General features: G+C 36.8%; 1 long non-coding RNA gene across 1 annotated transcript in view; it reads left to right on the top strand.

The window, feature by feature from the left end:
* Positions 1-19,606: 19,606 nt before the first annotated feature.
* Positions 19,607-24,988, top strand: part of LOC103748062 — a 7,010-nt gene continuing 1,628 nt past the window's right edge. Inside the window, exons 1-2 of the long non-coding RNA XR_607882.2 lie at positions 19,607-19,690; positions 24,663-24,840. This is a non-coding gene — a long non-coding RNA (uncharacterized LOC103748062). The remainder of the gene's footprint in view (positions 19,691-24,662; positions 24,841-24,988) is intronic.

Raw genomic sequence — 24,988 nt, 5'->3', positions numbered from 1 at the left:
ATCCATGCAGATTCCCTCCCTTCCAATAACTCCCACATCTCCCCATCACTTTTTTCTTTTCTTTTTTTTTTTTCTTCCTTCATTTATTTATTTTTATGGGGCTTTTGGGTACTCTAACATTCCCCCCTCTGAGGAGGTAACCCTAAAATCTTTTAAGGATTATATAAAAGCTCCCTAATACTTTTGATATTTTTGGTTTTTGGAGCAGAGTATGCTGACAGTCCCAGGGACATTTTGACTTTTAGCCAAGAAACTGGCTACTTTTATTTGGGGTGTTTTTATCCTAACTGCCTAGCCAATTCCTACCTCCTATTCTTATCACACCATCCTCTGAAGGAGTTACCCAAATTGCCAATAGGCAATAGGGATGTAGACTGGCTTCTCCCTTGTTGAACAAGGACGCAGGGTGAAGCAATTGGAGTACCCCTTCAGTGGGTCTGTCTAAAAGAATCCCAAACTGCATAACTCTTATCTCTAAGAGGAAAAGCAATTCTTGAATCCTGAATAGGAGATGTGAAGGAGAAGTAAAGGCAGGAGTAATCAGCATTATAAGTTCTAGACAGAGAACTAGAAAAAAATCAGAACAGGGCAATTTTCAAATGTTCATATGAGATTCCATTGGAATTTCTTGACAAAGGATTCCAAAGGCATCCCTTTATTGGGTTCCTCCTCCTCCTTTTTCTTTTATCTTCCAAGGCTGGACTCTAGACAGAAGGATTCAGATTTGCTTTCAGGTATTTTGATACCTGTTGGAGTGGTTAGAATCAATGTCAGTTCCCTCTCAAAGGCTTCTAAATAGGGGGAGAAAACAAACTTATCCATCATTTTAGAACAGTAGCTGGTTGTCTCACCTAGTTGTGTTACAAAATAGCTATTCGGAAAGTTACTTATTTAATTAAGACACTCATTTTCTCTCTCTCTTTTTTTCCTCATCAAAAACAACACTTAAAAATTATTTATTGAGGGACTTGGGAGATGACTCAGTGGTTATAAGAGCACTCACTGCTCTTGTTGAAGACCCAGTTTTGATTATCAGCACTTGCATGGCAGCTATCAACCATTGGACTCCAGTTCCAGGGGATCCAATAGCTTTCTTCTGACCTCCGGTGGCATTGTATGACATGGGTGCACTTACACAGATGCAGGCGATACACTCATAAAAATACACATAAAAATAAATTTAAAATATATTTTCAAAGATTATTCATTGAAGGTACAATATATCAAGCACTTAGAACATATCAATACTCAAAAGATACCCCCAACCTCCTATAGAGGAAGCTTACCTTAAAGCATGGGGAAGAATAGAGCAAGCAAAAGACAGAGGTAATGATGTGGTGTGGAAAATCAAGGAATTGAGGATGCAATATATGCCTTACTGGCAAGACCTAATGGAAGTGAGAATATAGCCTTGTGGCTACCTGGAGGCAGGGTGATTCAGAAGAAACTGCTTCTACAAAGGCAGTAAGGTGCAAGTGTACACAATATTCTTTCAATCTGTTAAGCTAAGATAGGCTAAGTTTGAATCCCAGAGTGAGAAAATGAGTAAAGGTTAAGGCACCGAGGTAGGATAGAAGGCTGGGGACAGGCCATAAACATGTTCCCATATCCTCGTAAGGATTTTGGGTTTTATTCTGAGTAGGTCTCAAGACACTTCTGATAAATACCACTTTGATTTGGACTGGGTTACTCTGAGTGTTGAAAATTACAGAATATTAGGAGAAAAGGTGGCAACTAGTTAGGAAACAATGACAACATTCCAGGCTAAAGTTGTGATCCACTGGGTAAGTAAATTCAAAGCCACTGAACTGTTTTTCCTTTAAAGAGGCAGGAAAAAGAGACATCACTAGAGCATTAGGCATGAAGGCTAAAGGGAAGAGTTAAACTGTACTCCAAGTTATCCAGCCTCTTCTAACATACAGAGGTAAACTATTTTATATATTCCAGAAACTGTGGAGTGAAAATGTGTTACTACTTTGGTGAGTCGTTGTACCTTGTTATGGAATGCTCAGGATTGTATAACATAGCAGATTTCTTTTTTTTTTCTTGTCTAATAGTTTGTGGTTCTGCTATTTTACATAATAGTACTATATTGGAATCAATATACCATGACAGGGAGAATGGGGGAAAAGTAAAGTAACCAAGGGAAGAAGGTGAAGGGACATGGGTGGTGAGTGTACTCCATCCTGTGCTGTGCCTCTGCAGAGGTTATCAAGACTGGTTAACCTCACCAGTCTTGTGTGTCTACTTCCCGCACACCATGTTTCATTGACAAACATTATTTCAACAAATTTAAGCCCTTCATAAGGTCATACCACCTGTTTGACAGTATGATGTATATTAGAACAATACTTATTTTGTGTTAATTGCAATTCATGTGTTTTTTTCTAGTAATTTATGCTTTCTTTTTATAGCTTAGAAGTACTCCTTTACAATTACTACAAAGATTGCTTTATAACTTCCAGGTTTTGTGACACATGACTTTTGTCCCAGTACTAGGAAGGCAGAGTTAGATATATCTCTGTGAGGTGGAGACCAGCCTGGTCTACATAGGGAGTTCCAGGCCTGCTGGAGCTACAGGGAAACCATGTCTCAAAAATAGGGAAAAGATTACTTCATAACAAATTGCTATATTGACATTTCTAATTTTTCATATATTTTTGTAGATGAAATATTTTGAATCTTTTATGAGTGCTGAGTGAAGAATTAAATTTATATTAGGTATTCAGTGGTCCCTACATTTGTGAAAATTGTGATTATTGCATATCTTGACAGTTTTAAAATATTAACTGCCTATGTAATTGCCTACATATATGAGTGTCTGAGATGATGGAGGTGGCTTAGTTATAAAATTCATGTTGTGTAAAATAAAGACCAGATTGTTAGTTGAAACTGAAACATATTGAACCACACCCCCAAAAAAGATACAAGGAAACTCACATAGAGAACTGGGGAAAATTTATTCACAAAAATGAACTCAAAAGGAGTTTATTCTCAGTGAACCCAAGCACTAAGTTGAATTCTTTCAAAGATTTATGATTTTTTAGGTCCCCTTCCCATCCCTGCACTATGACAGCACTGCTAGGTTTACAGCCTAAGTGATTACCAAAATACATGCTTTTGTGCCATAAGACCAAAGAAAGGAAATTCCTTCTGCAGGCATTCCTTCTTAAGGCAAGAGAAAAGATATATTTTTAAATATTTTATTTATTATTTTTTATGTGTATGTGTGTATTTCCTGCATGTAGGTAAGTGCACCTGCGTCATGCAATGCCTGCAGAGGACAGAAGAGGCTGTTGGATCCCCTGGAACTGGAGTTAGAGGTAGTTGTTAGATTCCATGTGGGTGCTGGGATTCGAACCTGGGTCTTCTGCAAGAACTTCCAGTGTTCTTAACCCCTGAGCCATCTCTCCAACCCGAGCTAAGATATTCTTTAACAGAGTATATTGCAGGTGGCTAAGGGATCAAGGTATTTGCAAAAAGATTTTTATTCCTTAAAGTTGCTCATTCCATTATTTTTTGTGCCTTTTTCAACACATATTTCATTAAGCATTTATAAATTCACTTAAGGTTGAATTATAAGATCAGTCATTAAACAATAAGACATACACAAAAATCAATATTAAATGCATGGGTACATTCTTTTCATATCAAGATTTCAAGTATCTACTTTTAAAATGGGCATAGTGGCATGCTTCAATCCCAGCCCTAGACAGACAGGCCAGACACTGCATTTTGAGTTAAATGATATACTCTATCTCAGAAATTAAGGTGGGAAATGATCGAGGAAGACACCTCATTTCTGTCTAGACTCCACATTCCTATGCACACAAAGAAAGGTACATTTGTGTGCACATAAACACATACAAACATCCAATCCCACCCACAGACATGAAATGTAAGTACTTATTTTGAGCCCTGAATTTTATTCTTCTAAAATATGTGTTCAACAGTGTACTAGATTGAGAATAACTAGATAATTTCTCATGAATTTTGAAATAAAAACATATGTATCACCTATTCCAGCTCCATTCTTGTTTTACAGACTTCTGTTGATGTTGGATATCTTGCAGAACCTTATGAATTTTAGCTTGGAGTTTTACTTAGTGCTGGGGACTGAATCCAGGTTTTTGTGCATGCTAGGCAAGCACTCTAACAACTGAGCTATACCTAAGCCCCTGCAGTGGTAATGTGAAGCAGCTGTAGACAATATGGAAATGAGCCTGTATTTCAATAAAACGACTATAAAACAGGTTATAGATCAGTCCCGGTTTATAAGTTGTGGCTTGTTGGTTTCTATTTCAAAGTATGTAATATCTCATATGTATGTATGTATGTATGTATGTATGTATGTATGTATACACATATATATGTATGTATGTATGTATAATTATCTCGAATATATATTTTTCATTTTTAATATTTTATTGAGTTTTAAGTGTTACATATTATGCATCTTAATCAAATTTAGACTCCCTCCCCACTCCCAACCCCCATACCCCCTCCAACAGATTTCAGTTATTCTGTCATCTATGTCAATTCCTATCTGTTCAAGTTTGAAGTAAACAAGTTACATTTCTTTCTATTATTTTTCTTTTAATCTATTTAATTTTTCATGTATGGAATCTCAGTATGTGGTTCACTGTGGTCTCAGACATGTGCTTCTTCCCAACATCCTGTGATGTACCACACCACGAGCTGATGGTGTTATAAAATCTATTGCTTCCTGAAGATTCATGTACACATGTTTCTAGTCTTATAGCAATCATGTAAATTGTTCCAGCTATACTCATTATTGTAGATATTATATAACATTATGTATATAGATTTTATTATTTCACCAGATGTTACACAAACACACAACATAACATTCACACATACACATGCACACACACAGCCTGCATGAGGGAGTGATTGATATAAATCACCACATTTATAACACAAGAATAACTATGTCAACATGAAAATGAGACTCAGTGAACCTAAAGGTTAAGTGAAGAGAGCTAATAGACACAAAATTGTCCTACTGTGATGTCTTTGGTACAGAGGACCCAGTGCTGAAATGCCAGTTGCTTCAAATGACTAATTGATAGCATGGAGTCTATTAACTCGTACAACCAAGGAACTCACCTAGGAGACAATTTCTTATAAAGGCTTTCTGGACACCCAATTATAAGAAAGAAGTTATAATCATAGTCCCCATTGAGACCAGGACAAGAGGAAGAGCCTCCTGCATGAACCTGCACATGTCTACGTAGAACAGTGTGCCCATCAGTACACAAACACAATCTTGAAAACTGGATTTGCATTTCATTAACATTTTGATGTGAATTAATATGTGTTTTTTTGAAGCAATGTAAGTTGTGCTGTTAACTGTACGATTTTCACTTATTATGCTCATTAGGCAACAACAAAACTCATTCTTATTCCCAAGTACCAAAGTAAAGTATGACATAAGGCAAATGGCAGAACATATTTAGCATATAGCAAGAAATTATTTATGTCTAGGGATGTGATAGACTTTGGGTTTTCTTGAAGATCTATGACCTCTCTAGCCATGCATATTTTGCTATGTTTCCAGTACCATACATATCTTCCCTCCCATTAGGAGGGCTTTAATTCTGATTAGAAAGGAGTTGATTACCCTCAAGATAAAAGTGCCACTACTATAGCAATAAATTTTGCTGTGTCCATCCTTGATGGGATTATTAGGCTTTAAAGCTGTGATTGGACCACTGATTGATTTTTCTCCTTTAGCAGCTTACATATAGTATCCTCTAAAACTATGAGAGAGTCTTCAGGGAGGAGATTTCCAGGTCAGTACTTGCTTCAGTCTCCAAATCCTGGGTTCAAATTATGTCCTGTCTTTGGCAATAGGGTCTTACCTTCAAATTTTCTGAGGTAATCATGGGCTGTTACAATATGTGTTCTTTTGGGAGTTTCTTGGACTTCCCCGATGAACAACTCAAAGGGAGTGTTCTCCTGTTGGCACTGTGTTTCTTTTTATATAGCCTTTAGCTGTAAAAATTCACTCATACACAGATATTCTATGTGTATTTTTCAGTAGACTTTTGAGCTAATACATTTGCCTCTGATTTTTCACAAAATGTAAGCATTAGTTATTTCTCATCTTTCTCTCCCTGCTAACTCTTCCTCTTCCCTCCCCTGTTAAAGTCCTCACATTTCCCCCATTCCCCTTTGACAATACCTGTCTCCTAAGATGCCCCCTCTCTTGAACTCATACCCTTTTACCCCATGATTTCATATATAACCTCCCTCTTCCCTTCACAGTCAAATACCCTCAATTTCCCTATTTCACTCTTGCTAATAACCTGTTTCCTACTATCCCCGACTCCAGCCTCCTTCTTTCCATTATTCTCCATGGTTTCTTTCCTTCTTCCTGTCTTATCTGGTTACTTCAGGACATATATTCACAGATCAGGATTTGGTTCTAAGATCTAGAAATGAAAGAGAACATATATTGCTTGACTAATCATACTGTATTTTGTGTGGCCACCATTCCTTCAGTTACAAGGGAGAACTTGGAACAAGACAAAGTTAGATGCAGAGATATTGCATATTTCATAGTTAAATCACTGCTGGTACAAAGAACCTAGCTTTCAGACTCAGGCAACTCTGCTTTCTATTTTCCTTCTCTGGATGAACAACAAAAAGTCTTTCATCTGGGGCTGGAGAGATGACTCAGTAGTTAACTTCACTGGCTGCTCTAGCACAGGATCTGTGTTCAAGTCCAAGCACCCACATGGTAGCTAACAACTGTCCATAACTCCAGTTTCAGGGAATCCAATGTCCTCTTCTGACCTCCACAGACATTGCACAACATGGATGCATTTACGTATGTGTAGGCAATGCACATAGTCACACAAAATAATAACAATAATAATAATAAATAATAATAATGTCTTTCTTCATGAATATTGCAACTTTTTTTCTTTAACTGAAGTTTAATATTTGTTTCTGGTTTACATAAAGCCCTAATCTTATAATAATCATTTTATGAAGGATGTTTATGTATTTTGTAGCTTGCGACTTTATAATGGAGCACAGTCTAATGCTTGATTATCAGATCTTCGAAAAAGTTTTTTTTAATCAGAGTAGACTTATTGGCATTAATGAATTTTATTGTGGTTCTTATTGCATATTCATGCAATTTATTCTCCCATTTTTTTAATTCTCAAGCCATCCCTGAGAGGTAAAATATTTAGCATCAGGTGTTTTGCTCGGGTGAGAACAAAAAATACAATTCATCAAAACACAAAGAGTAACAGAGATACTTTATCCCACAAGGAAAATACCAAACTTACTTGGCATTGTGGGAGTTGCCATTTTTGTGGGAGCAGAGCAATGCAACCACATTCAAATACTTGTAGACGAAAACCTTTACTAGTTTTCAAAGCATTCCTCAAATATTTCCCTCTCAGTGTGGGTCTGGAAAGAGACACAAAGAATTCCAGGAGGGCACACTATGAACCAGAGTTAGTTGGTATGCATTCTGGAATGAACTGAGGGGATACAGAGACTCAGGAAGCAACTCATATATTATATCTGATTTTAAATAAGGAGCTGGTCACCAGGGAGCAGTTGTATAAGAAACATAATTCAATGAACCACTTTGAAGAATGGGAGGAGTCAGGAACTCAAAACTACAAATTCAATATGCTATAATACTTTTATCATCAGAGGGAACATAATATTCAAATGAGTGCTAAAAAATGAAATTGTTATAATTCATTATAATATGACTACTACTAAAAATAGTCCACTAATAATATAATAAACTTAACCAATAAAAAGTGGAAGATTTTGTGGTTTCTCAAATTTTATTTGGTGATGTTCCTCAATAATAAACCAGAATTTAACAGCTGATATTACAATTCTTTACAGAATTTGGAACCCACAGAGGAAAAGTGACTGAAAAAATAAAAAGGGAAGACTTGACATTTCTACAAAAGATTCATATTTGGTAAACTAGCAAATAGTATCTACAAAAAAACTGGATTAGTGGTATTTAATGAACTAAAATAAGTTTACAGTGTCTATGTATTGTCATGTAATTCACACCAGACTTGTCAACAGACAGACAGAATGCCCAGCATGGTGCCTCAGTTCTGAAACTGACAGAAGTCATACAGCAGAGAAGTAGAGCACCATCCATTCTGCCAAGTCTCTCTGCTATTTGCTCAAATTGCTTGTGTTAGAATATTTGTTTTAAGGGTTACTTGCCCTGAGATGGAAAACTCTCACCCAACATATATACATATATGTCTAAATTATACCAATACCATAATTTCTTATTTTGTATCTTTATTGAATTTTTGTGAATTTGATAAAATATGTTTAATACAATATTTTGATTGTATTTAGATCACTCTCTTATCTGAACTTCCCATTACTACTTATACAAAATTCTGTGCATTCTGTTATATACAGAGAGTCACACTTAAATGAGACTGACTGTACCCCTCTCAGCATCAATCTATCGCCAATAGATCTTCAGAGAGTATTGGGATTTCTTACCCACTTTTCCATGTTTATGCTTGGATTTTTTTCTGTCTTGATCTTATGTAGGACTTGTGCATACCATTACCATTTTTATAGTCACGTTCATTTGTCACAAATTTTGAAACCAGGACATATATGTAGATATTGCAATACTCTAAATTTGTTACTGTTATTGATATGGTTAGTACTACTTTCTTGCATTTCCATATACAATTTAGAATCACTTTAGTCATTAATGTAAAGAACAACGTATCTGGGGACATAGATCACCACTGCACCTGGACTCTTAATTATCTCTGAATGTTTGACTTCTTAACAATACTGAGATTTGTTGTGTGTGAATTTGGGATATTGTAGACTGATATTATCTACCATCTGTCAGTAGGATTTTATAGCTCTAGGTATACTTATTTTACATTTTTCACTGCATTTGTACCTAAAAATGTTCTGTTTTTAATTTTATGAGGTTTTTAGATTTAGTTTCTTATTTTCAATTACACACCTGTATGAGTGTTTGTGTTGGGGTATATGCCCAAAAGTGATGTCCTATTGGAGAAAAGAAGAGAGCACTGCATGCCCTGCAGCTGGAGTTCCAGGCAGTAGTGAACTCCTTGATGTGGGGTCTGGAACTGAGCTTACATCCCCTGAAAGAACATTATGCATTTTTCTGAGCTTACATCCCCTGAAAGAACATTATGCATTTTTCTGAGGGGAAACAACCTTTATTTTGAGTACATAAATTAGAGAAGACAAAAAAATTAAGCAGCAACCTTGAAATAGCCAACACTAGCTGTCTGCCTAGAGGATGAGTACATATCCTCCAGCCGACACCTCCTATCTACCTCTAGTTCCATGCTTCATTCAAACTCTGTGCTCATACCACATATGAGCCTGTGACTCCCTGATTTTAATTCTTGATGATTTTGAGTATTCTTACCACTGATATGTTAGTGTTAGAGTATCTATGTCTCTATAGAGTATGTAAGGACCTGGGCACTGGGTTAGGCAATCCAAGTTCAATATCAGTTACTTTCTCACTCTGTCTTTGTGTAAGGGGCTTGTGTTTATTAATCTATTCCACCCAGTTTTAATGTGCAGTTATTATCTTGCCATGTAGTTTCAAATGCTACAATGGATGACACATCTTTACAAATGCCTGGCTTTTGATTCTGCTCAGGTAAATTCCTAGACCATGCCAACAATAAGAGTTACTATATAATCTGTCTTTAATACACAGTTTTGCCAGTCTCTTCTGACCACAAGATAGGTAAACCCACTAAATACCCTTTTTCCTGTGAGGTATAACAACATTGCATTGCAACATGTCTCTGTCTGTGGCGTCAATAGGTCTGATGAGCTTTCTTGTTTTCCTTTGCCACTGAGTATGGAAATGTGCCATTCCTTATATATGTTCACCCTTTTCCCATGGGAAATTAAATTTAAAAAGATATATCCTGCTTCAATGAGATGATGTTCTTCTGTTTTTTGAGACAGGATGTCACTATGTATAAGCCTTGACCTTGCAATATAGACAAAGCTCTTCTAGATCTAACAGACATACACATTCCCCTTCCTTCCAAGTGCTGGGATTAAATATATCTTACTATGCCTGGCCATTATGCATTTTAACCACTGAGCCCCCGTTTTATGTTCTTGATGGTCTCAGACTCAGGCACTGAGAAGATGAGGAGTTTATATTAAACACACAGACTACCTTATCTAGATTGCTGAAGTGTAAATGTAGATGTGTTCTGAATTTCATTTTCAAATTTTAATTTCTATTGTATAAATTCAGTTACATTTCTGCAATGTAAATTTTTTAAATTTTTATTGAATTCTTTCAGTTTGCACACAATATTATTTGATGGTATTTAGTTGCCCTCCACATCTATACCTCCCTCTCTGTCTGTCCCAATTCAATGTATATATGCACTATATATGCAAAACAGCCAATAATGCCTGATTGTGTCTTCACATGTCCCTTGCGTGGGTCCATCCACTGGATTCTGGTCAGCCTACCAAGAGTCCCATTCCTGTAAGAAATGGTCTCTCCCCATCCCAGTAGCCATCAGTTCCCAAAAGTTCCTTAAATTGAGAGGGATTTCTTCCACACTTCCCCATCTATGCTTGAATTTTGTCAGCTTTGAACTTACATGGGACTTGTTTATGCTGTCATCATTGCTGTGAGTTCAAAAGTGAACTTTACATCTATATGGAAAGTTATGTTTCCTTGTGGTCTTTGACTACCTCAGGATTTTACAGCATTTCCTCTTCTTCTTTTGCAATGATCCCTGAGCCTTGGGAGGCAGAGGTTTGAAATAGGTGTCCTATTCAGGGTTGAGTACTCTGTAACCTCTTCTGTCCACATTGTCCATTGTAGGTTTCTGTGCAAATCACCAGCTGCTACATAAGGAAACTTCTCTAGTTAGAGTTGAAAGGTGTCTTCATTTTTTTTATATAGAGGTTACACAGAAAAGGTGTGACTTGAGGCTAAGTGTCTAACACAATTATTCTCTGCAATTGACTAGTTGAGGAATCATGTGTTCATTGCCATCTATAGCAAATGAAGCTTCTTTGTTCAATAGTGAGAAGTATATATGTCTGTTAAGTTAGAATATAGTAAGAAAGTATGGGGTCGAGGTTGTGGCAAAAGTCGCTTTATCTCTAGGATCTATAACCTCTTCAGCCATGTTTATTTCCATATGTTTACAGTACTTCACATAATTCCTCTCATTGAGTGTACCTTAATTCAATTAGAATGCTGTTGATTACCCCACAAGATAAAAGAGCCACTGCTGCACAAATCCATATAGTTTGCTGGGGCAGTCGTTGTTGTTTATTAGGCTTTATAGCTGGATAGAGCAGGTGCTCAGGGAGAAAGCAGCCAAGTTAATTCCAGCTCAATTTCTGCAAGTTCTATTTCTGAAGTATGTCCTGTTTTCAGCAATGGGGTCTTTGCTTCAAATTCTGGGAGGAAATCAAGGACTGTGGCAATAGCAAATATATACATATATATGTATATAATTTTTCAGTAAGACCTTTCATCATCTGTCATTCCACACCATCTAAATGTAATTTATGTCAACTCTCACTCCCCTTGTATAACCTTCCTACTCCCTCCCAAGTTAATGTGCCCCACATTTCCCATTTCACCATTGATAGCACTTGCTATGTTCATATAAACATGTTTTCTGCTTATATTCCTAATTTTAAAGAATTTTTAGATTGTTTTGAATTTTTTTATAAGATGATGTATTTTCCAACTCATGTAATTGGTTTTCCTTGCCATTAGCAAAGGACATAAGAGGTATTAATTACAAGTGTTTTTTTTTCCCTCCTAGTCACCCTGAGGACAACGTTCAGTACAGTGTTCAGAATATTGGCAGCAGCAGGTGCCTTCATTTTCATCTCTAGCCTTGGGGAAAGTACTGAACCTTGTAGGGTCTTAGATGTGTCCTTCCATTTAAGTTAATAAAGTTCCACTTAAATATAATTTGTTCAAATTTTTTCTCTGAACAGCTATTTCCATATTTAACTTTAAATTAATTTTTAAAAATGTATTGAGCTTTTGTACATTTCATACAACAGTTCTTAATCAAACTTCTACACCCTTCCCTATCCATTCCCCTCATCCACCCACAGACCTCATGTATTCCTCCATACATTTAAAGCCCTTACTACTAGTAAAACATTTGTACCCAGATATCCTTCAGTGCACATTCATTCACTAGTCAGCCTTTCAATAAATCATTGGTAAGATCTACTTTCCCTCATCCAGCAGTAATTAGTCTCCAGTAGTTCATAAACTAGGGTCAGCCTGCCATCCATTTCTCTCACTTCACTCAGGGCCCTTGTTTCATTGAGTTGACATGGGTCCTATGTTACATGCCACCATTGCCACAAGTTCACATGTGTAAGCTTCCAGTGGCCTGAAACCTCTCTTTTCCTTTGTTCATGAACCAGCCCTGGCTCTTATAATCTTTCTGTCCCTTCTTCCACAATTGTCCCTGAGTCATGGGTGAGAGAGGTTTAATATAGGAGTCCTATCCAGGGACACACATCCTTCAGTCTCTTATTCTTTAAAACTTGGCCAGTTGTGCCCTTCTGCATATCACACTCTGTTGTATAAGGAAGCTTCACTGATGAGAATTGAGGGATGCACTAGTTTTCTTTCTACCCTTCATTCTCCTATGTTTCATGAGCCTTAGGTATGGAGGTTCAAATGTAGATGTGTCACCTGAGTCTGGGTATCTCTCAGAGGTATAGTCCAAGTATCTTAGCAGCTGTGGGATTCTGTTGCAATTAGTTTTATCTTTTAATTAATACTTTTATTGAGCTTTTCATACAATATATCTCAATCATCTTTATACCCCATCTTCATTGCCATAGACTGCCACTGAATTTCATGCATTCTTTCATTTATGTTAATGCTGATCCAGTCAAATTTGTATGCCCAGATGTCTCAGTGTCAGTTCATCAAATGAGGTCTAGTCATCCTATTTACAGTCTCCCCCTTAAAGATCAACTCTCCCTCAAACAGTAGTATCACCTGAAAATAGTTTCTAGGCTACTATGCTGTGATTTGTCTGGTTGAGTTCGTATGGGTCTAGTACATTGCTGATGCCACTTCATGTGAGCAAGTTCACAGAGGCCTGGAAGATTCTATTTCCTTATGATCATGCACCAACTCAGGCTCTTACAATCTTTCCATCCCCTCTTCTGCAATGCACCCTGAGCAATGGATGTTTGAAAAATCAGTCAATAGTCCAGCCACAACTTTATAGCCTAATAACCACAACAATGACCGATACAACAAACTACTGCAGTGCATTATTGGCCTATTTATCTTGGTGGTAAGCAACAGTTCTTTTATTGGACTTAAAGTCCTTTCCATTGGAGGGAACTTATGGGTGGCACTGTAAATATAGCCAAATACACATGGCTGGAGAAATCATAGATCCTAAATTATGTTCTACCTCTGTTATATCCCTACACAAATGTAGTTTCTTGCTGTATACTTAATGGGGATTCTTCTATTTACAGACAAGTGTATCATCTACCACTCATCAAACATGCTTCTTTTTGAATCAGACAGCAACTGTTACAGAGTTCTACATCTGATCATACAGAGAGACTAGTGTCTGAGAGATGCCCAGCCCTAAGCAACACATCTACAATGCAACATATTAGAACAGTGGGTAGAGGGAATACTAATGCATCTCTCAACTCTCCCAACATGCTTCCTCATGTAGCAGAGTATTATTCATACAGAAGGCTACAACTGGCCAAATTATAGAGAATATGTGACTGCAAAGTGCATGCCCCAGATAGATCTCCTATATTAAACCTCACCTTTATTATAATTCTTTATGAAGTGTTACTTCAGTGAGCAAACTCTGGCAGTTCCGTCATTTTTGTTCCTTCTCATGAGATGTTTGAGTGAGAAGAATATACTTTTTTATTTATATTGCTCTAATTTTCCATTTCATTCAGTCTTGATGTCTATCCATAAATGAACATAAACCATAATCTGATGAGACATTAAGAAATAAGATTTTGGATATTTATAACTTTGCTGAAATAAATCTCCTATGCTTATATCCTACTGAATGCTTGACTTTATGAACTTCAAAGAAGTTACTATCATACAGGAGACTCCCATAAATTGATAAATTGCTTTATAGCCCCTGTCTCTCTATTCACATTACTCTCCTAGATTTAATTCTCATGAAAAGTCCTAAGGCCTTGAACTTAGAGTTAGAACTTTTGCTTAAGTAAGAAATGCAAGAGAAAACTCAATTCAACATATAGAGTAACTGATAATAGCAGTGGTAATTCTCAGAGAAAGAAGGGCAGTATCTTTACAAGATGGTAATGAATGGAAAGATGATAACACTCAACCAGATAAATAAGGAAGACAATAAAGAGGGAATGAGGAAAGAGGGGGGGAAGGAATGGAAAGAGGAGACAGAGAAGAGAGGAGAGGAAGAGGAGGGGAAAGGAGAGGGAGGGAAAGCAGAGAGAGAAGAGACGAGTGGAAGAGGAGAGTAGAGGAGAGGGAGGGAGGGAGAGAGGGATAGAGAGGGAGAGAGAGGGAGAGAGAGAATGAAGACTATATTAACTGGTGTCTAGAGAGTTTGTCAAACCCTTGGGGCATGGGTTTGTGGGAAGAAAGTTAGATCACTATGGAAGGGTGAAGCAACAGTGTAATTAAGAGGGAGTTTTGTGCATTTCTGCACAGACTCTGCATTAGAAGCGGCACACTGGTGCCATTCACATGCAGCATCTGACTTTCTTCTAGAACTTGTCATGGGAAGATTTGCTTCAAATAGCTATCTGGATGGACCATATTGATGACATGATTACAAACAGAGCGCTTTCAACCTAAATGATATGTAAATGTACATGTTTTATGATAAATGAATGTTTCCATTTAGATGAATGATAACACATGGATTTGTAAGAATTTACTGTTACATGCAATATTTTACTAGTAATCTCAGTCTTTAAATGGTGAGTGAACACAATTTTGAAATTTTAAAATTTTTAAAATTTTTAAATTTTAATCATTTTTATTCAAAAATAGGCTAGAATATACTAGCTGGTTCTCCATTAAGAGTCTTTATTCTGAAAATGGAGAATAACTGAAGTAGTTTGTTTCATTAATCATAGAGTCCACATTTGCGTCTTAGGACCTCAAACATGGCACTTAAATTATCCTTCTTATTCAGTCCCATGAGGAGAAGGTACTCTAACAAACCTGGTTGATGGGACTATAATATAGTTGTTTCATGAGTCTGTTATAAACTGTGCGTGAATTCAAATGAAACTGAACATTTATTATTGTTATACACACTGTGGTCTTTTCAAACTCATTTTATACTTCAAAAAACTTTTTTTCATATTTCTTGAGATTTTTACACATAGTTTATTGTCAATTTTCCATTTGTAGATTAAACTGCCTTTTTCAAGAACGTCAATTTTAATTTCCTTTTTAAAAACTGTATTTGTCTGTCAGGCATGGTGCTTCACAGCTTTTGTCCTAGGTCTTGCTTGGGAGGCAGAGGCAGGTAATTCTCTTCCACATAGTGTATATCAGGCCAGCCAGTTGTAAATAATAAGACCTTGTATCAAAACAAGATAAAAAGTACATAAAATGTGTGTGTGTGTGTGTGTGTGTGTGTGTGTGTGTGTAATACATTTGTGGACATATGTATGGGTTTGGCATATCATCTACTCTTTGAGGGTCAGAAGAAGACATTGATGTCCTCCCTATTGCTTTCTCTGTCTGCTTTTGTCCTTTCAGAGAACATGGACATTGACATTTGTCAACTCGGCTATTAGCCAGCAACCACACTAATCCTGTTTTCTCTGTCCTCTGCTCCTCTTGTACTATGGTTCCATGTGTTAACTGTGCTTACCTTTTTAATTAGATGTGGGAGTCCAAACTCTTGTCTGCAGTTTTGTGTATCAGTGTTTTTATCCACTGAGCCATCCTCCAGTCCCTAAGCATTCTTCAATTTATTTCCCCTAAGGCCATTTGAAAATGGTCTGATTTTATAAATTGAGCAGAAGTTGATGAAATATGCATGATTTTTATCAGTTCGGTTCTTGAAAAATTTTTATTCTTACAAGGTCACGTGATTATGTGAGTTTTTTCCTCATGTCATTTAGGTTTAGCACATGCACTTCCCAATTGATTGACTGTTGCCTTTATGAATGAATTTTGGATATGTCACATACTTTCTCTACCTTTCTGAGGTAGTGAGAAATGTTTTTATCCATCTTTGAATGTGGTACACCATATCACATGTCTCTGTATGTTAAAAAGTCACTTTTACATTATAGTACATTCATTAGTTTTTTAGTATTTTGTTCATTATTTTTTATTTTTTTATGTGCATGCGTGTATTGACTGCATGTAGGTAAGTGCACCTTGCATGCAATGCCCACGAGGACAGAAGAGGCTGTCAGATCCCCTGGAACTTGAGTGACGGACAGTTGTTAGCACCCATGTGGGTGCTGGGATTCGAACCCAGGTCTTCTACAAGAACATTCAGTGTTCTTAACCTCTGAGCCATCTCTCCAGCCCCAGGTCATACTATATTTGTAACAGATGCTCATCATGTTGTATTTATTTAATTTTGGCTCACTAATTTTTCTGAGGGCATTTGATTATGTAGTCATAATTCATTTATTTATATATATATTAAACTAAAACTGCATTTTAAGTCATATTCCTCATATTCTAGTATTTATTCATTTTATATTATATAGATTGTATTACAAATATTTCCTTGGATTATTCTGGGATTACCTTCATAAGCCTGTTTATTTCAATGTTGTTTCATATCTGTGGCTTTTTTCAGTATCAAATTCTTCTCACAGCATGAATTGAAAAGTGATATTATATGTATTTTTTCTCAAATAATTTATGGTAGATATGTATAACCATTCATCAGTGAAATCATGTTGAATAATCATGGAATTGACTCATAGTAACAAACACATGTACTAAGAAGGGCTTCCTGCCCTGTTGAGTCTAATCCCACCTGTTTGGGCCATGACTTACATCCAAATTCCTGACTGAGAGAAATCTGAGTCATCCAGATATGTCTTGATCACCATGCTACATGGTAATTTGTCATACAAAAATAAGGAAGACTCCTGACATTAAGGCAAACGTGGGTACCTCTTAAGAGCCAAAAATAGAAAATGATGACTTTCAGAGAAAACTGAGAAAATGAGGAGTGTGGGGACTTAAAATCCCCACCTTGCATAGGTCCGAAAGGAAGTTACTGGGGGCCCGGCATGGCTTGCTTTGAAAGCCTGAAGAATACTTTCCTACTGCTGAGGAGTGCATGATCAGCGCGTGACCATCCTTAAGACACACCCTCAGGGGAGAAGGGGGGGAGTTCCAGGTGTCTTTATAAACTTTGTAACACCTGCAATAAATGAGTTTGCCTGACTAAGACTCCCCATTGTCTGAGTGTCCCCAGGTAATGGGGGTGGCCTGGGCTGGCAAATGGCATGCTTACTCATCCCCAATCCTCACCTTGCCAGGGGTCACTGGTTTGAACCCCCTTGCAGAGGAGAAATTCAGAAGTTCAGTTGTGGTTTTGTGACACTATGAAATACAGTGTTATACAAACATCCTTTGCTTAATAAGGTTTACCCATTAATAGCCAGAAGGAGATATGAATCCCTATGGATCCACATGAAATTTCAATTAATTTAAATTCATGTCAAAATAATCTTGTTTTAATAAGTATTAGTCTAGTGCAATCTCCATGTCTAAAATCAGAAAAGTAAAGTTACAGATACTTAGTCGATATTTAGATAGGTAATATCAGAGTACACTCCATGGTAATCTTCCATTATAAACTCAAGTAGACTCGTTCATGAAATCGCACTCAGCCTCCAGACTCTTTTTTTCTTTCTATTCCTATAATATGTCAATTTCTGCTTACATGTTGAGTATCACTAGCAATTCAACTCTCCAGAACAAATGATTTTCTCGCATGTTAACTGATTTTCTGTCATACTGACTGAACGATTACAGTAAGCTTTTTGAAAACATGACACCAGAACAGAAGTAAAGACAGCTTTCCATTATTGTGACAAAATTTTTTATATAATTTGCTCATAAAAGAAAATGTTTATTTTTCTCACAGCTTGGAAATTACAGTTCATGGCAAGTTTTCCCCTTGATCTTTGGGCCTAGCCTGAAACAGTAAATGCTTGCTGGCAAAAGATGATTATTTTTTTGCCCAAATACAAAAAGCAAGAAGAGATTAGGATTCTACTAAGGTTATGTTCGTCCAGGATGTTTCTTAGTAATGTTCTTACCAAGGCCTCATCTCTTAAATTTCCTGCATTACTGAATAGCAGTGTGGTGGGTCATGGTTCCCTAAAGTACCATGTAACTCATCATTCTTTAGGAGAAAATGAAGATGGAAAGTACAGAGCCATGATTGAGAAATGACAGGGAGCATAATTTACTTGTTCTCTACTACTGTATTTTTGTGTATAGATTTCATAAATGTTAAGATATCTACTAAAATATTTGGACAATCCTCCTTTATTTTAGTGCTCTTTTTATCCTGAAGACTAAATTACATATGTGTCTATAGTATGTATTTTGTGTCATAAACCAATAGTAATTTCCAAATCAAGGCAATGAAGCTCATATGTTGTGCTGAGAAAGGAGGTACATTCATTGATCCAATGCTATAACCAAGAGAAACAGAAAACTTAACATGGGAGTTTATGTAATAATTGCTTACAAACACATGAAATTATTATGAAAATGGCAGTGTTTTAATAGATTTATGAAATTAGTGTTTGACAATGTGTTATTAACAGGTGAGGAATCTTGGTTCATGATGATGAGCAAAGGCAAGGGCATCAACGACACCATCATGCAGTGACATTGGATGTGCAATGGTGAACGAGAATCCCACAGCAGGGAGGGTTGCACACTCATACCACACAGTACTTGTTTAGACTCATGGTTCTCTGTTGGGAAACACCAGGGCTGTGTCTAGCAACTCAGTAGAAAACTCTGCAAAGTAATACATCTTCACAGTGCCCTCCTTCTTCATCCAAAGATAAAACATATTGGGTTTAATGGTATGAAATCATGGGCTACATTCTCCACACTGCATTCAGAGCTTGAATGATAAACCTAGATTCTGTAGCCCAGAGACCTTGAGTGATGGGAATAAAACCTGCCCTGAATATCTCCCCTCTGTGATCAGGATTGCAGATATTAGGTGCTTTTAATGTGTTCTTTGCACTTCAGATTCTTGCTATCATTCTGAGCTTCTTCTTTTCTTCTAGAGAAAAGAAAAACTGTAACAAATTGCACCATTTATATGCATAAATGTACTTGCTTCATATTATGGCTGAAGTTCTTTTAAGTAATAATAACATTTCATTTTATTTTTGTTTATGTTTAAATGTGTAAAAAATGTATGCAGATTTGTATAGTTGCATGTGCACTTGTGTGTTTGTGTGCCAATGATCAAACATTTTTAAATATTTTCCTCAATCAGCCTCTTTCTTATTTTGTAGACAGATTTCTCATTGAGGCTGGAACTTGCTGATTGAATTAGACCAGCCACCAGAAACCCCTGGGGATCCTCCCATCTCTCCTGGAACACAGGTGTGTAAGATCCTCTTATCTATCTATGTGTGTGTTTGGGATACAAACTCATGTTCTTGTGGTTGAAAAGCAAACACTTTACTGACTGTGCCTCAGACCTCATTCCTAATTTCATTTCAATAAATACATTATATCTTTTGTTATACTGGAAGTTATTTCCTCAAGAGGTACCAAAACGCAAAAGATACAGATACTCTCATATACACAAACACACACAAGAAAGTCAAATGATGTAATCATCTCAAAAGTACTCGTAACAAGGAATGACTATTTCAAAGTGAAACTGCTCAGTGTTAAGAGAAGGCAGATGTTTAACATAACATGTTTATAGTATGATGTCATGAGCACAAAAATCCTAATGCTGAGCTCCTAGTCACCTCATAGGCCTCATTCATAGATAGGAATAATCAATGGATGGCCTACAAACAATTGAACAATCTGTGAGACAATTTCCCAGAGGGTTTCTGGAAACCAAAAGTTTCAGTAAGACACAATAAAAAATAGTTTTGTTTGAATCTGTTATACTCGGGTGAGATTACAGATCACCCCCTCCCCCACACACATAATCCAATTAAACGGAAAAGAGTCTTTTACTGATTAGCACATGGCTGAGAGTGCATAGTGCATCAGAAAAAAAAAAAATCTCTCAGCACGGGGTACAGCATTACTAAAGGCAAAACCCACTAAGATCATAATAACAGGAGCAGATAGAGATCAGAAAGATTCCTACAGCGGTTATATTGGTTATACTTTACAGTTCTTTGGTCATACCTCTAGGCCATAGTGAGAGTCATGAAAAGCCCTGAATGTATTGCTGGGGGAGGGTAGTGACTGTGAAGGATGCCAAAGCAGGCACAACCTGGAGTCAGGACTGGCTCAGGACAAAATGGAGTTTCTTTAGCTACTTCGTTCCCCACGCTTTGTAGGGGCCTCCAAATCTTTGACTATGGTTAAAGGATAAGTGGAAGACTCCCTTCATTTCAGACCCTAGATTGGGAATGGGGACATAGCATGCCATTCTAACTGCTTCAAGATGAGGGGAGTTGTTGGGGGAAGGAGTGGCTCACGTTCCATTGGAAGGAGTCTTCTGGTGGCATAGAGCAGGAACATGGTCTTGATCTGGTCTCAGGTAGTGGCTTCAGCAGTCACATGTGCTTTGCTGATTGGATGATTTTGTAAGAATGTTTGGAGACAGTTGATTAACCATGGCACAATGGTTTAGAAAAATAGTAGGCTTGTTCCTCTTGGGTGAAGGTACATACTATAGTGTTGAATTAGGTCACGATTTAAGGTTTTACATTTAAGCATCATTTTCTATTAATAACAAAATCAATAGTTAGGAATAATGGTTTAAATCATATTTTAAATAAATTTAAGTCTAAGGTCTGGGAAGTATAATTCCTTGGACACTTAATGAAATATACCAATTAATTTAGTCTTTAGTTATATTAATTATTTGTTTAAAATCATCCAGTTGTCCCAAAGTATTTACTTATTATCAAAGTAAATTGAGGATCTGGTCCTCAGAGGTCATTTGGTCTGTGGGGATAGTCCCTAGTTCCTTTAGTCTTTCTTTTACCAGTTCCGTCTATACAAGGATAAGTACAAGGTCTTGCTTGATCATGGCTTCACTTGGGAACATTAAGGTGACTCTCCTTTTATTAACCCTCTCTTTGTAGACTGCACACTAGTTAGAGTCCATCTAATGGTGTCTCCATGCCCTCACTGAATAAGATATTCATCACAGGTACAGGATATTTTGAGATGCCCCATAGTTCCCTGGGACTTAGCTGACCTTGGAGGGCAAGGAGCAAAATATTGTTCCTTTAAATTCCTCTGATCAGATTAGTATAAACCTCCAAGTATGAGCATTAAATAGCCAAGAAGGTTAGTTAGACCAGTCTGGTACTTTTTAATTACTATGTGCTTAATCTGGACATTGTAATGGTTAAGGACAACTAATTTAAGTAGAGGTGTGACTGAATCTTGACCTGTTAATTTTTTTCATTTGTATTTTTTATTGCACTTTTGTACATTTCATGCAACAGTTCTTAATCAAATATAGACCCTCTCCCCACCTATGCCCCCCAATCTCCACCACCCACCAGACCTCATATATTCCACTGTACATGTTAAGTCCTGTCATATCAAAGCTGTCCCACCCACAGCTCAGCGAGCATTGCAGAAGAGGGGTGGAAAGATTGTAAGAGCCAGGGTTGAACCTTATAAATTTTAAGAAGACTTTTATTTCCAACAAAAGTAGACTCTTTTCTTTACCAATCCCTCATATTCTGATTTGTGGTCTTTCAGAAGGATGAAGTTAAATCACATCCCTATAGACAGGAAAATCTCCTGGTAAGGATCCAAACCAACATCACTGAAATTGTGGTTTTCTTCTGGATTGTACTCATGTGGGTTCAGGGAGGCAAAACTACTTAGCTCCTCTTGAGTCAAATTATATTGTTATTGGCAAAAGAAAACACCCTGTGTCCTAATTACAACTTAGAGCATATTTTACAGGTATTGTATGTTTTGTTGTTGGATAGAATGAAAAAGAAATTCCAAAATTAATGTTTGAGAAACACAGAGAAACACATAGGACATTTGACCATTTGACCACAGCTGCAGGTAACCCCAGTACTTGTCTGTATAAACCAGAGGAGCAGACTGAAAGTTTTTGGGCTGAAACAATAATTATCACAATAAAACTGTATGTCTGTAATACCTGGCTACCAGGAATGCAGTGGTTGTTTATAGTAATTTAGCTTATTTTCAATTCCTCATTTGTTGAATGCGATCCCTGAGAGGAACAAGAAAGATTTTTTTTTTGTCCTAGCTAAAAAGACTGTCACAGTAACTTTAAGTGTTATCCCAGGCTATTAGCTAAAGATGACAATTAATTTTTACACAGTTTCCCATAAGAAAGAGCTGCATAACTGTAAACTTGATATGCATACCATCCTAAACACTGTGCTTTAACATCCTAGTGCTCAAACAAACTTCTTAACAAATTTTGTTCTAGTCACCTAAGAAACAAAATGTTTCTCCCCCATATTTTTCTAATGTATATCAATTTGGTGTGCTAGGCATACATCTGACTGAAGTTCAAGCAATAAAGCATTTTTTCAACTTGGCGCTTATATATCTATACAGTCAGTTGTTAACAAAACTGCTCAGACTTTCATTGCTTTCTCAGATGTTCTTCATCACTTGTTCAACTGCTTTTCTTATCCCTCCTGTTCTGGAACCATCCATCCATTTTAATCTTCATACATAAATCTATCTTCTTTACTAAAATATTTCCATTTGCATATTTAGTTTTACATTTTATTTCCTTTTTAAAATACCATGAGTTTTAATATTCATAAACAAATTTACCACAGATTGTGAGAATTCACTCTCTGGGGGTATAAATCAATCAAAGGGTACCCCCTTTTTAAAGCACTAGTATTAAACAATATTTGATTACATTAAAGCTTACAAATGAGTTTTCTGAGTTTACTTGCAGAGAATAGGAAAGAAGTTTCAGACAGGCATATCAATGACCTGAGAGTAGGTACATTTATTATTATTATTATTATTATTATTATTGTTGTTGTTGTTGTTATTTATGTGTATGAGTATATTTCCTGCATGTCTGTAAGTGCACTGATGTCTTACAATGTCCCCAGGGGTCAGAAGAGGGTGTTGGATACCCTTGAACTGGAGTTACAGATGATTGTTAGTCTCCATGCGGATGCTGGGAACTGAATCTCAGTTTTCTGCAAGAGTAGCCAGTGTTCTTAATACTAAGCAATCAATCTCTCCAGCAATCTGGAAAATTTTTATGTAGCATAGATATTGTTTTCCCTATAATCTCACAAGGACCCACTTCCTAGCCTTTTCACATTTCCCAGATTATGATTAAGCCAGCATTTCATGCAGCTGGCTGGGAAAGGTTGCTGGATAATCAGATGAGGTTCCAATGATACTGCTTACCCCTTCATATAGAAACATGGTAGTCAAGCAAATCATTATCAAATAGATGTTTACAACAAACCTCATGATGGTGTCGGTGAAGGAAAAGGTATCCCACAGACAGAATGGGAGATAAAGAATTCAGGAAGCCTGGTTCCTCAGGAGACAGGAAACCTTAGAACAAACTTGCGGTGAGGGGCAAGTGGGGGTCAGGTTAGAGCTTGATGGTAGACTGCCTTGAGTTTCAGGATATCAGAGTGGTCCAGGGATCTCGGGGTGGAGGAGGGCCAGTTTGTGTATAGGAATTCCTGCTCTTCCCCATTTGTCCCAGTATTCCCTTACTGCCCCACAATAGTTCAGGAGAAATACTGGCCAGAGGTGGGTCAGGAATGTGCCTTAGCAGACTGTGAAAAGAGCTCAAGGTGTGAACAGACAGATTTGGAAATATATGTTCCATAGAGAACCCAAATGAATTTTAAATAAGTCTATATTTATATATGATAGTAACCAAGTAGCTGACTCTTTCCATTGTTGTAGACATATGGGTAGTCTTTATAAATTAATGTTTGTAAAACAATATAAATCTTTAAAATATTCATCCAGAAAGTTCCTAATTAGTAAAATAGTTTTAGAGACCAGTAAATATACAATATAAATTAAAATCCCCAAACAGTGTTTTTATAAACAGGTCAAAGCAATGTAAAAACCTAGAACAGTGTTTTTCTGAAAGCCAGTTCATAAACCATACGAAAGGATACCAAAATCCAGAAATTTTACTGTGATACCATCTTTGACTAGCGTAAAAATGCATTGATCCCATTACATATAAAAGCTTTTGATCAAGAATACCAACAAACAGCTGAACACACAATCTGAAATGTAGAAAGTCAAACACATAGTAAGACAAAATTTCTGTGTGAAGTCTCACCAATATAATCAGTTCAGAAGATATAATATGTCAACAAATTTCCCACAAAGGAGTTGCAAATTTAAGCTAAAGCTGTTTTGCTGACAGGGTTGAAGAGCACTCCTGAGCTGGGAGGAGAAGGTGTAGGTCACAGGAGATGCCTTGGTGAAGGAGAGAGATTTTTAGAGAGGAACACAGACATGAGAGGAGGAGGAATGAGATGCTTTTCTAGCAATATCAAAGGCCATATCATCCCACCAGTTTTGAAATGGAGACACAACACTATGTAAGTAAACTCCCACCCACTGCTCTGTAAGTAAGCACAATAAACTCGATGGTTTCCCAGAATTCACTTTGGAAATATTGTATCTCATTTTGTTGTAGAGACAAATGTAGGAGGAGATATAGACATAATTGCAAAATTGAGCTATCAT

Source organism: Nannospalax galili, unplaced genomic scaffold (assembly GCF_000622305.1).
Source record: "Nannospalax galili isolate Female #2095 unplaced genomic scaffold, S.galili_v1.0 scaffold685, whole genome shotgun sequence".
In the NCBI taxonomy this organism is placed as follows: Eukaryota; Metazoa; Chordata; class Mammalia; order Rodentia; family Spalacidae; genus Nannospalax; species Nannospalax galili.
The sequence above is the reverse complement of the archived record's forward strand: the minus strand, read 5'-3'. Positions and strand labels throughout refer to the sequence as shown.